Below are 16,159 nucleotides of genomic sequence, written 5' to 3'. Positions count from 1 at the left end.
GTTAATTTTAAATATAACCTATGTGGTTTTAATGAACAGAATAATTTATACATATCTACTCAAAGTGAAGAAGAATGTTTCTTTTTAAAAGAAAATTATAGTATAAAACTTCTATAAAATATTAGCTAGTAAAACAAGACTCACCTGAATATTGTTTCCGGATGCATATATGAACCATGTTCATTTTCTATAACAAACACCATATCGTGTTTCTCTTCAAAACACCAACAACAATATGTACAAGTATATATATAGAGGGAGGGAATTATCAACAAGAGTATGCACAAGTATATATATATATATATAGGGAGGGAATATCTTGTTGAGAAGGATATCTCGAAACTGTGTGTTAGTTTTGTTTTTAAGTTAAAAATTTATGACCCTTTATGCCTACTTTAATAAGGACTAGTCTCACTTTTCAAAAAAAAAAAAAAAGAATAAGGGCTAGTCTGACATTTTGTACTTTTTTTTTCTTTTATCCGCTGTAACTAGAGAAGAAGATACAACCCTAATCTCTCCATAGTATTTATTTCCACCAAAACAAAACAGAAACAATTTTGTTTGGGGCTGTCTACATCCATTAATCAATAAACATTAAATAAATCTCCACCTATATTACGTTTTTGGGTTAATTTTAAATATAACCTATGTGGTTTCAATGAACAGTATAATTTATACATATCTACTCAAAGTGAAGAAGAATGTTTCTTTTTAGAAGAAAATTATAGTATAAAACTTCTATAAAATACTAGCTAGTAAAACAAGACTCACCTGAATATTGTTTCCGGATGCATATATGAACCATGTTCATTTTCTATAACAAACACCATATTGTGTTTCTCTTCAAAACACCAACAACAATATGCAGAAGTATATATATAGAGGGAGAGAATTATCAACAAGAGTATGCACAATTATATATATATAGAGGGAGGGAATATCTTGTTGAGAAGGATATCTTGAAATTGTGTGTTGGTTTTGTTTTTAAGTGAAAAATTTATGACCATTTATGCCTACTTTAATAAGGACTAGTCTGACTTTTCAAAAAAAAAAAAAAGAATAAGGGCTAGTCTGACATTTTGTACTTTTTTTTTCTTTTATCTGCTGTAACTAGAGAAGAAGATACAACCCTAATCTCTCCCTAGTATTTATTTCCACCAAAACATAACAGAAACAATTTTGTTTGAGGCTGTCTACATCCATTAATCAATAAAATTAAATAAATCTCCACCTATATTACTTTTTTGGGTTAATTTTAAATATAACCTATGTGGTTTCAATGAACAGTATAATTTATACATATCTACTCAAAGTGAAGAAGAATGTTTCTTTTTAGAAGAAAATTATAGTATAAAACTTCTATAAAATACTAGCTAATAAAACAAGACTCACCTGAATATTGTTTCCGGATGCATATATGAACCATGTTCATTTTCTATAACAAACACCATATTGTGTTTCTCTTCAAAACACCAACAACAATATGCAGAAGTATATATATATAGAGGGAGAGAATTATTAACAAGAGTATGCACAAGTATATATATATAGAGGGAGGGAATATCTTGTTGAGAAGGATATCTCGAAATTGTGTGTTGGTTTTGTTTTTAAGTTAAAAATTTATGACCATTTATGCCTACTTTAATAAGGACTAGTCTGACTTTTCAAAAAAAAAAAAAGAATAAGGGCTAGTCTGACATTTTGTACTTTTTTTTTTCTTTTATCCGCTGTAACTAGAGAAGAAGATACAACCCTAATCTCTCCCTAGTATTTATTTCCACCAAAACAAAACAGAAACAATTTTGTTTGGGGCTGTCTATATCCATTAATCAATAAACATTAAATAAATCTCCACCTATATTACTTTTTTGGGTTAGTTTTAAATATAACCTATGTGGTTTTAATGAACAGAATAATTTATACATATCTACTCAAAGTGAAGAAGAATGTTTCTTTTTAAAAGAAAATTATAGTATAAAACTTCTATAAAATGCTAGCTAGTAAAACAAGACTCACCTGAATATTGTTTCCGGATGAATATATGAACCATGTTCATTTTGTATAACAAATACCATATTGTGTTTCTCTTCAAAACACCAACAACAATATGCACAAGTATATATATATATATAAACGAAGGGAATTATCAACAAGAGTATGCACAAGTATATATAATAAGGACTAGTCCGACTTTTCAAAAAAAAAAAAAAAGAATAAGGGCTAGTCTGACATTTTGTACTTTCTTTTTTCTTTTTTCTTTTATCCGCTGTCTCTAGAGAAGAAGATACAACCCTAGTCTCCATAGTATTTATTTCCACCAAAACAAAACAGAAACAATTTTGTTTGGGGCTGTCTACATCCATTAATCAATAAACATTAAATAAATCTCCACCTATATTACTTTTTTGGGTTAATTTTAAATATAACCTATGTGGTTTTAATGAACAGAATAATTTATACATATCTACTCAAAGTGAAGAAGAATGTTTCTTTTTAAAAGAAAATTATAGTATAAAACTTCTATAAAATATTAGCTAGTAAAACAAGACTCACCTGAATATTGTTTCCGGATGCATATATGAACCATGTTCATTTTCTATAACAAACACCATATCGTGTTTCTCTTCAAAACACCAACAACAATATGTACAAGTATATATATAGAGGGAGGGAATTATCAACAAGAGTATGCACAAGTATATATATATATATATAGAGGGAGGGAATATCTTGTTGAGAAGGATATCTCGAAACTGTGTGTTAGTTTTGTTTTTAAGTTAAAAATTTATGACCCTTTATGCCTACTTTAATAAGGACTAGTCTCACTTTTCAAAAAAAAAAAGAATAAGGGCTAGTCTGACATTTTGTACTTTTTTTTTCTTTTATCCGCTGTAACTAGAGAAGAAGATACAACCCTAATCTCTCCATAGTATTTATTTCCACCAAAACAAAACAGAAACAATTTTGTTTGGGGCTGTCTACATCCATTAATCAATAAACATTAAATAAATCTCCACCTATATTACTTTTTTGGGTTAATTTTAAATATAACCTATGTGGTTTCAATGAACAGTATAATTTATACATATCTACTCAAAGTGAAGAAGAATGTTTCTTTTTAGAAGAAAATTATAGTATAAAACTTCTATAAAATACTAGCTAGTAAAACAAGACTCACCTGAATATTGTTTCCGGATGCATATATGAACCATGTTCATTTTCTATAACAAACACCATATTGTGTTTCTCTTCAAAACACCAACAACAATATGCAGAAGTATATATATAGAGGGAGAGAATTATCAACAAGAGTATGCACAATTATATATATATAGAGGGAGGGAATATCTTGTTGAGAAGGATATCTTGAAATTGTGTGTTGGTTTTGTTTTTAAGTTAAAAATTTATGACCATTTATGCCTACTTTAATAAGGACTAGTCTGACTTTTCAAAAAAAAAAAAAGAATAAGGGCTAGTCTGACATTTTGTACTTTTTTTTTCTTTTATCTGCTGTAACTAGAGAAGAAGATACAACCCTAATCTCTCCCTAGTATTTATTTCCACCAAAACAAAACAGAAACAATTTTGTTTGGGGCTGTCTATATCCATTAATCAATAAACATTAAATAAATCTCCACCTATATTACTTTTTTGGGTTAGTTTTAAATATAACCTATGTGGTTTTAATGAACAGAATAATTTATACATATCTACTTAAAGTGAAGAAGAATGTTTCTTTTTAAAAGAAAATTATAGTATAAAACTTCTATAAAATGCTAGCTAGTAAAACAAGACTCACCTGAATATTGTTTCCGGATGAATATATGAACCATGTTCATTTTGTATAACAAATACCATATTGTGTTTCTCTTCAAAACACCAACAACAATATGCACAAGTATATATATATATATAGACGAAGGGAATTATCAACAAGAGTATGCACAAGTATATATAATAAGGACTAGTCCGACTTTTCAAAAAAAAAAAAAGAATAAGGGCTAGTCTGACATTTTGTACTTTCTTTTTTCTTTTATCCGCTGTCTCTAGAGAAGAAGATACAACCCTAGTCTCCATAGTATTTATTTCCACCAAAACAAATCAGAAACAATTTTGTTTGGGGCTGTTTACATCCATTAATCAATAAACATTAAATAAATCTCCACCTATATTACTTTTTTGGGTTAATTTTAAATATAACCTATGTGGTTTCAATGAACATAATAATTTATACATATCTACTCAAAGTGAAGAAGAATGTTTCTTATTAGAAGAAAATTATAGTATAAAACTTTTATAAAATGCAAGCTAGTAAAACAAGACTCACCTGAATATTGTTTCCGGATGCATATATGAACCATGTTCATTTTCTATAACAAACACCATATCGTGTTTCTCTTCAAAACACCAACAACAATATGTACAAGTATATATATAGAGGGAGGGAATTATCAACAAGAGTATGCACAAGTATATATATATATAGAGGGAGGGAATATCTTGTTGAGAAGGATATTTCGAAACTGTGTGTTAGTTTTGTTTTTAAGTTAAAAATTTATGACCCTTTATGCCTACTTTAATAAGGACTAGTCTCACTTTTCAAAAAAAAAAAGAATAAGGGCTAGTCTGACATTTTGTACTTTTTTTTTCTTTTATCCGCTGTAACTAGAGAAGAAGATACAACCCTAATCTCTCCATAGTATTTATTTCCACCAAAACAAAACAGAAACAATTTTGTTTGGGGCTGTCTACATCCATTAATCAATAAACATTAAATAAATCTCCACCTATATTACTTTTTTGGGTTAATTTTAAATATAACCTATGTGGTTTCAATGAACAGTATAATTTATACATATCTACTCAAAGTGAAGAAGAATGTTTCTTTTTAGAAGAAAATTATAGTATAAAACTTCTATAAAATACTAGCTAGTAAAACAAGACTCACATGAATATTGTTTCCGGATGCATATATGAACCATGTTCATTTTCTATAACAAACACCATATTGTGTTTCTCTTCAAAACACCAACAACAATATGCAGAAGTATATATATAGAGGGAGAGAATTATCAACAAGAGTATGCACAAGTATATATATATAGAGGGAGGGAATATCTTGTTGAGAAGGATATCTTGAAATTGTGTGTTGGTTTTTTTTTAAGTTAAAAATTTATGACCATTTATGCCTACTTTAATAAGGACTAGTCTGACTTTTCAAAAAAAATAAAAAGAATAAGGGCTAGTCTGACATTTTGTACTTTTTTTTTCTTTTATCCGCTGTAACTAGAGAAGAAGATACAACCCTAATCTCTCCCTAGTATTTATTTCCACCAAAACAAAACAGAAACAATTTTGTTTGGGGCTGTCTATATCCATTAATCAATAAACATTAAATAAATCTCCACCTATATTACTTTTTTGGGTTAGTTTTAAATATAACCTATGTGGTTTTAATGAACAGAATAATTTATACATATCTACTCAAAGTGAAGAAGAATGTTTCTTTTTAAAAGAAAATTATAGTATAAATCTTCTATAAAATGCTAGCTAGTAAAACAAGACTCACCTGAATATTGTTTCCGGATGAATATATGAACCATGTTCATTTTGTATAACAAATACCATATTGTGTTTCTCTTCAAAACACCAACAACAATATGCACAAGTATATATATATATATATAGACGAAGGGAATTATCAACAAGAGTATGCACAAGTATATATAATAAGGACTAGTCCGACTTTTCAAAAAAAAAAAAAGAATAAGGGCTAGTCTGACATTTTGTACTTTCTTTTTTCTTTTTTCTTTTATCCGCTGTCTCTAGAGAAGAAGATACAACCCTAGTCTCCCTAGTATTTATTTCCACCAAAACAAAACAGAAACAATTTTGTTTAGGGCTGTCTACATCCATTAATCAATAAACATTAAATAAATCTCCACCTATATTACTTTTTTGGGTTAATTTTAAATATAACCTATGTGGTTTCAATGAACAGTATAATTTATACATATCTACTCAAAGTGAAGAAGAATGTTTCTTTTTAGAAGAAAATTATAGTATAAAACTTTTATAAAATGCTAGCTAGTAAAACAAGACTCACCCAAATACTGTTTCCGGATGCATATATGAACCATGTTCATTTTCTATAACAAACACCATATTGTGTTTCTCTTCAAAACACCAACAACAATATACACAAGTATATATATAGAGGGAGGGAATTATCAACAAGAGTATGCACAAGTATATATATATATATATATATACATATATATATATATATATATATAGGGAGGGAATATCTTGTTGAGAAGGATATCTCGAAACTGTGTGTTAGTTTTGTTTTTAAGTTAAAAATTTATGACCCTTTATGCGTACTTAAATAAGGACTAGTTTGACTTTTCAAAAAAAAAAAAGAATAAGGGCTAGTCTGACATTTTGTACTTTTTTTTTCTTTTATCCGCTGTAACTAGAGAAGAAGATACAACCCTAATCTCTCCCTAGTATTTATTTCCACCAAAACAAAACAGAAACAATTTTGTTTGGGGCTGTCTACATCCATTAATCAATAAACATTAAATAAATCTCCACCTATATTACTTTTTTGGGTTAATTTTAAATATAACCTATGTGGTTTCAATGAACAGTATAATTTATACATATCTACTCAAAGTGAAGAAGAATGTTTCTTTTTAGAAGAAAATTATAGTATAAAACTTTTATAAAATGCTAGCTAGTAAAACAAGACTCACCCAAATACTGTTTCCGGATGCATATATGAACCATGTTCATTTTCTATAACAAACACCATATTGTGTTTCTCTTCAAAACACCAACAACAATATACACAAGTATATATATAGAGGGAGGGAATTATCAACAAGAGTATGAACAAGTATATATATATAGGGAGGGAATATCTTGTTGAGAAGGATATCTCGAAACTGTGTGTTAGTTTTGTTTTTAAGTTAAAAATTTATGACCCTTTATGCGTACTTTAATAAGGACTAGTTTGACTTTTCAAAAAAAAAAGAATAAGGGCTAGTCTGACATTTTGTACTTTTTTTTTCTTTTATCCGCTGTAACTAGAGAAGAAGATACAACCCTAATCTCTCCCTAGTATTTATTTCCACCAAAACAAAACAGAAACAATTTTGTTTGGGGCTGTCTACATCCATTAATCAATAAACATTAAATAAATCTCCACCTATATTACTTTTTTGGGTTAATTTTAAATATAACATATGTGGTTTCAATGAACAGTATAATTTATACATATCTACTCAAAGTGAAGAAGAATGTTTCTTTTTAGAAGAAAATTATAGTATAAAACTTCTATAAAATACTAGCTAGTAAAACAAGACTCACCTGAATATTGTTTCCTGATGCATATATGAACCATGTTCATTTTCTATAACAAACACCATATTGTGTTTCTCTTCAAAACACCAACAACAATATGCAGAAGTATATATATAGAGGGAGAGAATTATCAACAAGAGTATGCACAAGTATATATATATATATAGAAGAAGGGAATATCTTGTTGAGAAGGATATCTCGAAACTGTGTGTTAGTTTTGTTTTTAAGTTAAAAATTTATGACCCTTTATGCCTACTTTAATAAGGACTAGTCTCACTTTTCAAAAAAAAAAATAAAAGTATAAGGGCTAGTCTGACATTTTGTACTTTTTTTTTCTTTTATCCGCTGTAACTAGAGAAGAAGATACAACCCTAATCTCTCCCTAGTATTTATTTCCACCAAAACAAAACAGAAACAATTTTGTTTGGGGCTGTCTACATCCATTAATCAATAAACATTAAATAAATCTCCACCTATATTACTTTTTTGGGTTAATTTTAAATATAACATATGTGGTTTCAATGAACAGTATAATTTATACATATCTACTCAAAGTGAAGAAGAATGTTTCTTTTTAGAAGAAAATTATAGTATAAAACTTCTATAAAATACTAGCTAGTAAAACAAGACTCACCTGAATATTGTTTCCTGATGCATATATGAACCATGTTCATTTTCTATAACAAACACCATATTGTGTTTCTCTTCAAAACACCAACAACAATATGCAGAAGTATATATATAGAGGGAGAGAATTATCAACAAGAGTATGCACAAGTATATATATATATATAGAAGAAGGGAATATCTTGTTGAGAAGGATATCTCGAAACTGTGTGTTAGTTTTGTTTTTAAGTTAAAAATTTATGACCCTTTATGCCTACTTTAATAAGGACTAGTCTCACTTTTCAAAAAAAAAAAATAAAAGAATAAGGGCTAGTCTGACATTTTGTACTTTTTTTTTCTTTTATCCGCTGTAACTAGAGAAGAAGATACAACCCTAATCTCTCCCTAGTATTTATTTCCACCAAAACAAAACAGAAACAATTTTGTTTGGGGCTGTCTACATCCATTAATCAATAAACATTAAATAAATCTCCACCTATATTACTTTTTTGGGTTAATTTTAAATATAACCTATGTGGTTTCAATGAACAGTATAATTTATACATATCTACTCAAAGTGAAGAAGAATGTTTCTTTTTAGAAGAAAATTATAGTATAAAACTTTTATAAAATGCTAGCTAGTAAAACAAGACTCACCCAAATACTGTTTCCGGATGCATATATGAACCATGTTCATTTTCTATAACAAACACCATATTGTGTTTCTCTTCAAAACACCAACAACAATATACACAAGTATATATATAGAGGGAGGGAATTATCAACAAGAGTATGAACAAGTATATATATATAGGGAGGGAATATCTTGTTGAGAAGGATATCTCGAAACTGTGTGTTAGTTTTGTTTTTAAGTTAAAAATTTATGACCCTTTATGCGTACTTTAATAAGGACTAGTTTGACTTTTCAAAAAAAAAAGAATAAGGGCTAGTCTGACATTTTGTACTTTTTTTTTCTTTTATCCGCTGTAACTAGAGAAGAAGATACAACCCTAATCTCTCCCTAGTATTTATTTCCACCAAAACAAAACAGAAACAATTTTGTTTGGGGCTGTCTACATCCATTAATCAATAAACATTAAATAAATCTCCACCTATATTACTTTTTTGGGTTAATTTTAAATATAACATATGTGGTTTCAATGAACAGTATAATTTATACATATCTACTCAAAGTGAAGAAGAATGTTTCTTTTTAGAAGAAAATTATAGTATAAAACTTCTATAAAATACTAGCTAGTAAAACAAGACTCACCTGAATATTGTTTCCTGATGCATATATGAACCATGTTCATTTTCTATAACAAACACCATATTGTGTTTCTCTTCAAAACACCAACAACAATATGCAGAAGTATATATATAGAGGGAGAGAATTATCAACAAGAGTATGCACAAGTATATATATATATATAGAAGAAGGGAATATCTTGTTGAGAAGGATATCTCGAAACTGTGTGTTAGTTTTGTTTTTAAGTTAAAAATTTATGACCCTTTATGCCTACTTTAATAAGGACTAGTCTCACTTTTCAAAAAAAAAAATAAAAGTATAAGGGCTAGTCTGACATTTTGTACTTTTTTTTTCTTTTATCCGCTGTAACTAGAGAAGAAGATACAACCCTAATCTCTCCCTAGTATTTATTTCCACCAAAACAAAACAGAAACAATTTTGTTTGGGGCTGTCTACATCCATTAATCAATAAACATTAAATAAATCTCCACCTATATTACTTTTTTGGGTTAATTTTAAATATAACATATGTGGTTTCAATGAACAGTATAATTTATACATATCTACTCAAAGTGAAGAAGAATGTTTCTTTTTAGAAGAAAATTATAGTATAAAACTTCTATAAAATACTAGCTAGTAAAACAAGACTCACCTGAATATTGTTTCCTGATGCATATATGAACCATGTTCATTTTCTATAACAAACACCATATTGTGTTTCTCTTCAAAACACCAACAACAATATGCAGAAGTATATATATAGAGGGAGAGAATTATCAACAAGAGTATGCACAAGTATATATATATATATAGAAGAAGGGAATATCTTGTTGAGAAGGATATCTCGAAACTGTGTGTTAGTTTTGTTTTTAAGTTAAAAATTTATGACCCTTTATGCCTACTTTAATAAGGACTAGTCTCACTTTTCAAAAAAAAAAAATAAAAGAATAAGGGCTAGTCTGACATTTTGTACTTTTTTTTTCTTTTATCCGCTGTAACTAGAGAAGAAGATACAACCCTAATCTCTCCCTAGTATTTATTTCCACCAAAACAAAACAGAAACAATTTTGTTTGGGGCTGTCTACATCCATTAATCAATAAACATTAAATAAATCTCCACCTATATTACTTTTTTGGGTTAATTTTAAATATAACCTATGTGGTTTTAATGAACAGAATAATTTATACATATCTACTCAAAGTGAAGAAGAATGTTTCTTTTTAAAAGAAAATTATAGTATAAAACTTCTATAAAATATTAGCTAGTAAAACAAGACTCACCTGAATATTGTTTCCGGATGCATATATGAACCATGTTCATTTTCTATAACAAACACCATATCGTGTTTCTCTTCAAAACACCAACAACAATATGTACAAGTATATATATAGAGGGAGGGAATTATCAACAAGAGTATGCACAAGTATATATATATATATAGAGGGAGGGAATATCTTGTTGAGAAGGATATCTCGAAACTGTGTGTTAGTTTTGTTTTTAAGTTAAAAATTTATGACCCTTTATGCCTACTTTAATAAGGACTAGTCTCACTTTTCAAAAAAAAAAAAAGAATAAGGGCTAGTCTCACATTTTGTACTTTTTTTTTCTTTTATCCGCTGTAACTAGAGAAGAAGATACAACCCTAATCTCTCCATAGTATTTATTTCCACCAAAACAAAACAGAAACAATTTTGTTTGGGGCTGTCTACATCCATTAATCAATAAACATTAAATAAATCTCCACCTATATTACTTTTTTGGGTTAATTTTAAATATAACCTATGTGGTTTCAATGAACAGTATAATTTATACATATCTACTCAAAGTGAAGAAGAATGTTTCTTTTTAGAAGAAAATTATAGTATAAAACTTCTATAAAATACTAGCTAGTAAAACAAGACTCACCTGAATATTGTTTCCGGATGCATATATGAACCATGTTCATTTTCTATAACAAACACCATATTGTGTTTCTCTTCAAAACACCAACAACAATATGCAGAAGTATATATATAGAGGGAGAGAATTATCAACAAGAGTATGCACAAGTATATATATATAGAGGGAGGGAATATCTTGTTGAGAAGGATATCTCGAAACTGTGTATTAGTTTTGTTTTTAAGTTAAAAATTTATGACCCTTCATGCCTACTTTAATAAGGACTAGTCTCACTTTTCAAAAAAAAAAAAAAGAATAAGGGCTAGTCTGACATTTTGTACTTTTTTTTTCTTTTATCTGCTGTAACTAGAGAAGAAGATACAACCCTAATCTCTCCCTAGTATTTATTTCCACCAAAACAAAATAGAAACAATTTTGTTTGGGGCTGTCTACATCTATTAATCAATAAACATTAAATAAATCTCCACGTATATTACTTTTTTGGGTTAGTTTTAAATATAACCTATGTGGTTTTAATGAACAGAATAATTTATACATATCTACTTAAAGTGAAGAAGAATGTTTCTTTTTATAAGAAAATTATAGTATAAAACTTCTATAAAATATTAGCTAGTAAAACAAGACTCACCTGAATATTGTTTCCGGATGCATATATGAACCATGTTCATTTTCTATAACAAACACCATATTGTGTTTCTCTTCAAAACACCAACAACAATATGTACAAGTATATATATAGAGGGAGGGAATTATCAACAAGAGTATGCACAAGTATATATATATATATGGAGGGAGGGAATATCTTGTTGAGAAGGATATCTCGAAACTGTGTGTTAGTTTTGTTTTTAAGTTAAAAATTTATGACCCTTCATGCCTACTTTAATAAGGACTAGTCTCACTTTTCAAAAAAAAAAAAAAGAATAAGGGCTAGTCTGACATTTTGTACTTTTTTTTTCTTTTATCTGCTGTAACTAGAGAAGAAGATACAACCCTAATCTCTCCCTAGTATTTATTTCCACCAAAACAAAACAGAAACAATTTTGTTTGGGGCTGTCTACATCTATTAATCAATAAACATTAAATAAATCTCCACGTATATTACTTTTTTGGGTTAGTTTTAAATATAACCTATGTGGTTTTAATGAACAGAATAATTTATACATATCTACTTAAAGTGAAGAAGAATGTTTCTTTTTAAAAGAAAATTATAGTATAAAACTTCTATAAAATATTAGCTAGTAAAACAAGACTCACCTGAATATTGTTTCCGGATGCATATATGAACCATGTTCATTTTCTATAACAAACACCATATCGTGTTTCTCTTCAAAACACCAACAACAATATGTACAAGTATATATATAGAGGGAGGGAATTATCAACAAGAGTATGCACAAGTATATATATATATATAGAGGGAGGGAATATCTTGTTGAGAAGGATATCTCGAAACTGTGTGTTAGTTTTGTTTTTAAGTTAAAAATTTATGACCCTTTATGTCTACTTTAATAAGGACTAGTCTCACTTTTCAAAAAAAAAAAAGAATAAGGGCTAGTCTGACATTTTGTACTTTTTTTTTCTTTTATCCGCTGTAACTAGAGAAGAAGATACAACCCTAATCTCTCCATAGTATTTATTTCCACCAAAACAAAACAGAAACAATTTTGTTTGGGGCTGTCTACATCCATTAATCAATAAACATTAAATAAATCTCCACCTATATTACTTTTTTGGGTTAATTTTAAATATAACCTATGTGGTTTCAATGAACAGTATAATTTATACATATCTACTCAAAGTGAAGAAGAATGTTTCTTTTTAGAAGAAAATTATAGTATAAAACTTCTATAAAATACTAGCTAGTAAAACAAGACTCACCTGAATATTGTTTCCGGATGCATATATGAACCATGTTCATTTTCTATAACAAACACCATATTGTGTTTCTCTTCAAAACACCAACAACAATATGCAGAAGTATATATATAGAGGGAGAGAATTATCAACAAGAGTATGCACAAGTATATATATATAGAGGGAGGGAATATCTTGTTGAGAAGGATATCTCGAAACTGTGTGTTAGTTTTGTTTTTAAGTTAAAAATTTATGACCCTTCATGCCTACTTTAATAAGGACTAGTCTCACTTTTCAAAAAAAAAAAAAAGAATAAGGGCTAGTCTGACATTTTGTACTTTTTTTTTCTTTTATCTGCTGTAACTAGAGAAGAAGATACAACCCTAATCTCTCCCTAGTATTTATTTCCACCAAAACAAAATAGAAACAATTTTGTTTGGGGCTGTCTACATCTATTAATCAATAAACATTAAATAAATCTCCACGTATATTACTTTTTTGGGTTAGTTTTAAATATAACCTATGTGGTTTTAATGAACAGAATAATTTATACATATCTACTTAAAGTGAAGAAGAATGTTTCTTTTTATAAGAAAATTATAGTATAAAACTTCTATAAAATATTAGCTAGTAAAACAAGACTCACCTGAATATTGTTTCCGGATGCATATATGAACCATGTTCATTTTCTATAACAAACACCATATTGTGTTTCTCTTCAAAACACCAACAACAATATGTACAAGTATATATATAGAGGGAGGGAATTATCAACAAGAGTATGCACAAGTATATATATATATATGGAGGGAGGGAATATCTTGTTGAGAAGGATATCTCGAAACTGTGTGTTAGTTTTGTTTTTAAGTTAAAAATTTATGACCCTTCATGCCTACTTTAATAAGGACTAGTCTCACTTTTCAAAAAAAAAAAAAAAAATAAGGGCTAGTCTGACATTTTGTACTTTTTTTTTCTTTTATCTGCTGTAACTAGAGAAGAAGATACAACCCTAATCTCTCCCTAGTATTTATTTCCACCAAAACAAAACAGAAACAATTTTGTTTGGGGCTGTCTACATCTATTAATCAATAAACATTAAATAAATCTCCACGTATATTACTTTTTTGGGTTAGTTTTAAATATAACCTATGTGGTTTTAATGAACAGAATAATTTATACATATCTACTTAAAGTGAAGAAGAATGTTTCTTTTTAAAAGAAAATTATAGTATAAAACTTCTATAAAATATTAGCTAGTAAAACAAGACTCACCTGAATATTGTTTCCGGATGCATATATGAACCATGTTCATTTTCTATAACAAACACCATATCGTGTTTCTCTTCAAAACACCAACAACAATATGTACAAGTATATATATAGAGGGAGGGAATTATCAACAAGAGTATGCACAAGTATATATATATATATAGAGGGAGGGAATATCTTGTTGAGAAGGATATCTCGAAACTGTGTGTTAGTTTTGTTTTTAAGTTAAAAATTTATGACCCTTTATGTCTACTTTAATAAGGACTAGTCTCACTTTTCAAAAAAAAAAAAAGAATAAGGGCTAGTCTGACATTTTGTACTTTTTTTTTCTTTTATCCGCTGTAACTAGAGAAGAAGATACAACCCTAATCTCTCCATAGTATTTATTTCCACCAAAACAAAACAGAAACAATTTTGTTTGGGGCTGTCTACATCCATTAATCAAAAAACATTAAATAAATCTCCACCTATATTACTTTTTTGGGTTAATTTTAAATATAACCTATGTGGTTTCAATGAACAGTATAATTTATACATATCTACTCAAAGTGAAGAAGAATGTTTCTTTTTAGAAGAAAATTATACTATAAAACTTCTATAAAATACTAGCTAGTAAAACAAGACTCACCTGAATATTGTTTCCGGATGCATATATGAACCATGTTCATTTTCTATAACAAACACCATATTGTGTTTCTCTTCAAAACACCAACAACAATATGCAGAAGTATATATATAGAGGGAGAGAATTATCAACAAGAGTATGCACAAGTATATATATATAGAGGGAGGGAATATCTTGTTGAGAAGGATATCTTGAAATTGTGTGTTGGTTTTGTTTTTACGTTAAAAATTTATGACCATTTATGCCTACTTTAATAAGGACTAGTCTGACTTTTCAAAAAAAAAAAAAAGAATAAGGGCTAGTCTGACATTTTGTACTTTTTTTTTCTTTTATCCGCTGTAACTAGAGAAGAAGATACAACCCTAATCTCTCCTTAGTATTTATTTCCACCAACACAAAACAGAAACAATTTTGTTTGGGGCTGTCTATATCCATTAATCAATAAACATTAAATAAATCTCCACCTATATTACTTTTTTGGGTTAGTTTTAAATATAACCTATGTGGTTTTAATGAACAGAATAATTTATACATATCTACTCAAAGTGAAGAAGAATGTTTCTTTTTAAAAGAAAATTATAGTATAAAACTTCTATAAAATGCTAGCTAGTAAAACAAGACTCACCTGAATATTGTTTCCGGATGAATATATGAACCATGTTCATTTTGTATAACAAATACCATATTGTGTTTCTCTTCAAAACACCAACAACAATATGCACAAGTATATATATATATATAGACGAAGGGAATTATCAACAAGAGTATGCACAAGTATATATAATAAGGACTAGTCCGACTTTTCAAAAAAAAAAAAAGAATAAGGGCTAGTCTGACATTTTGTACTTTCTTTTTTCTTTTTTCTTTTATCCGCTGTCTCTAGAGAAGAAGATACAACCCTAGTCTCCCTAGTATTTATTTCCACCAAAACAAAACAGAAACAATTTTGTTTGGGGCTGTCTACATCCATTAATCAATAAACATTAAATAAATCTCCACCTATATTACTTTTTTGGGTTAATTTTAAATATAACCTATGTGGTTTCAATGAACAGTATAATTTATACATATCTACTCAAAGTGAAGAAGAATGTTTCTTTTTAGAAGAAAATTATAGTATAAAACTTTTATAAAATGCTAGCTAGTAAAACAAGACTCACCCAAATACTGTTTCCGGATGCATATATGAACCATGTTCATTTTCTATAACAAACACCATATTGTGTTTCTCTTCAAAACACCAACAACAATATACACAAGTATATATATAGAGGGAGGGAATTATCAA

This window comes from Euphorbia lathyris, chromosome 4 (genome assembly GCF_963576675.1).
Source record: "Euphorbia lathyris chromosome 4, ddEupLath1.1, whole genome shotgun sequence".
NCBI lineage: Eukaryota > Viridiplantae > Streptophyta > Magnoliopsida > Malpighiales > Euphorbiaceae > Euphorbia > Euphorbia lathyris.
The sequence above is the reverse complement of the archived record's forward strand: the minus strand, read 5'-3'. Positions refer to the sequence as shown.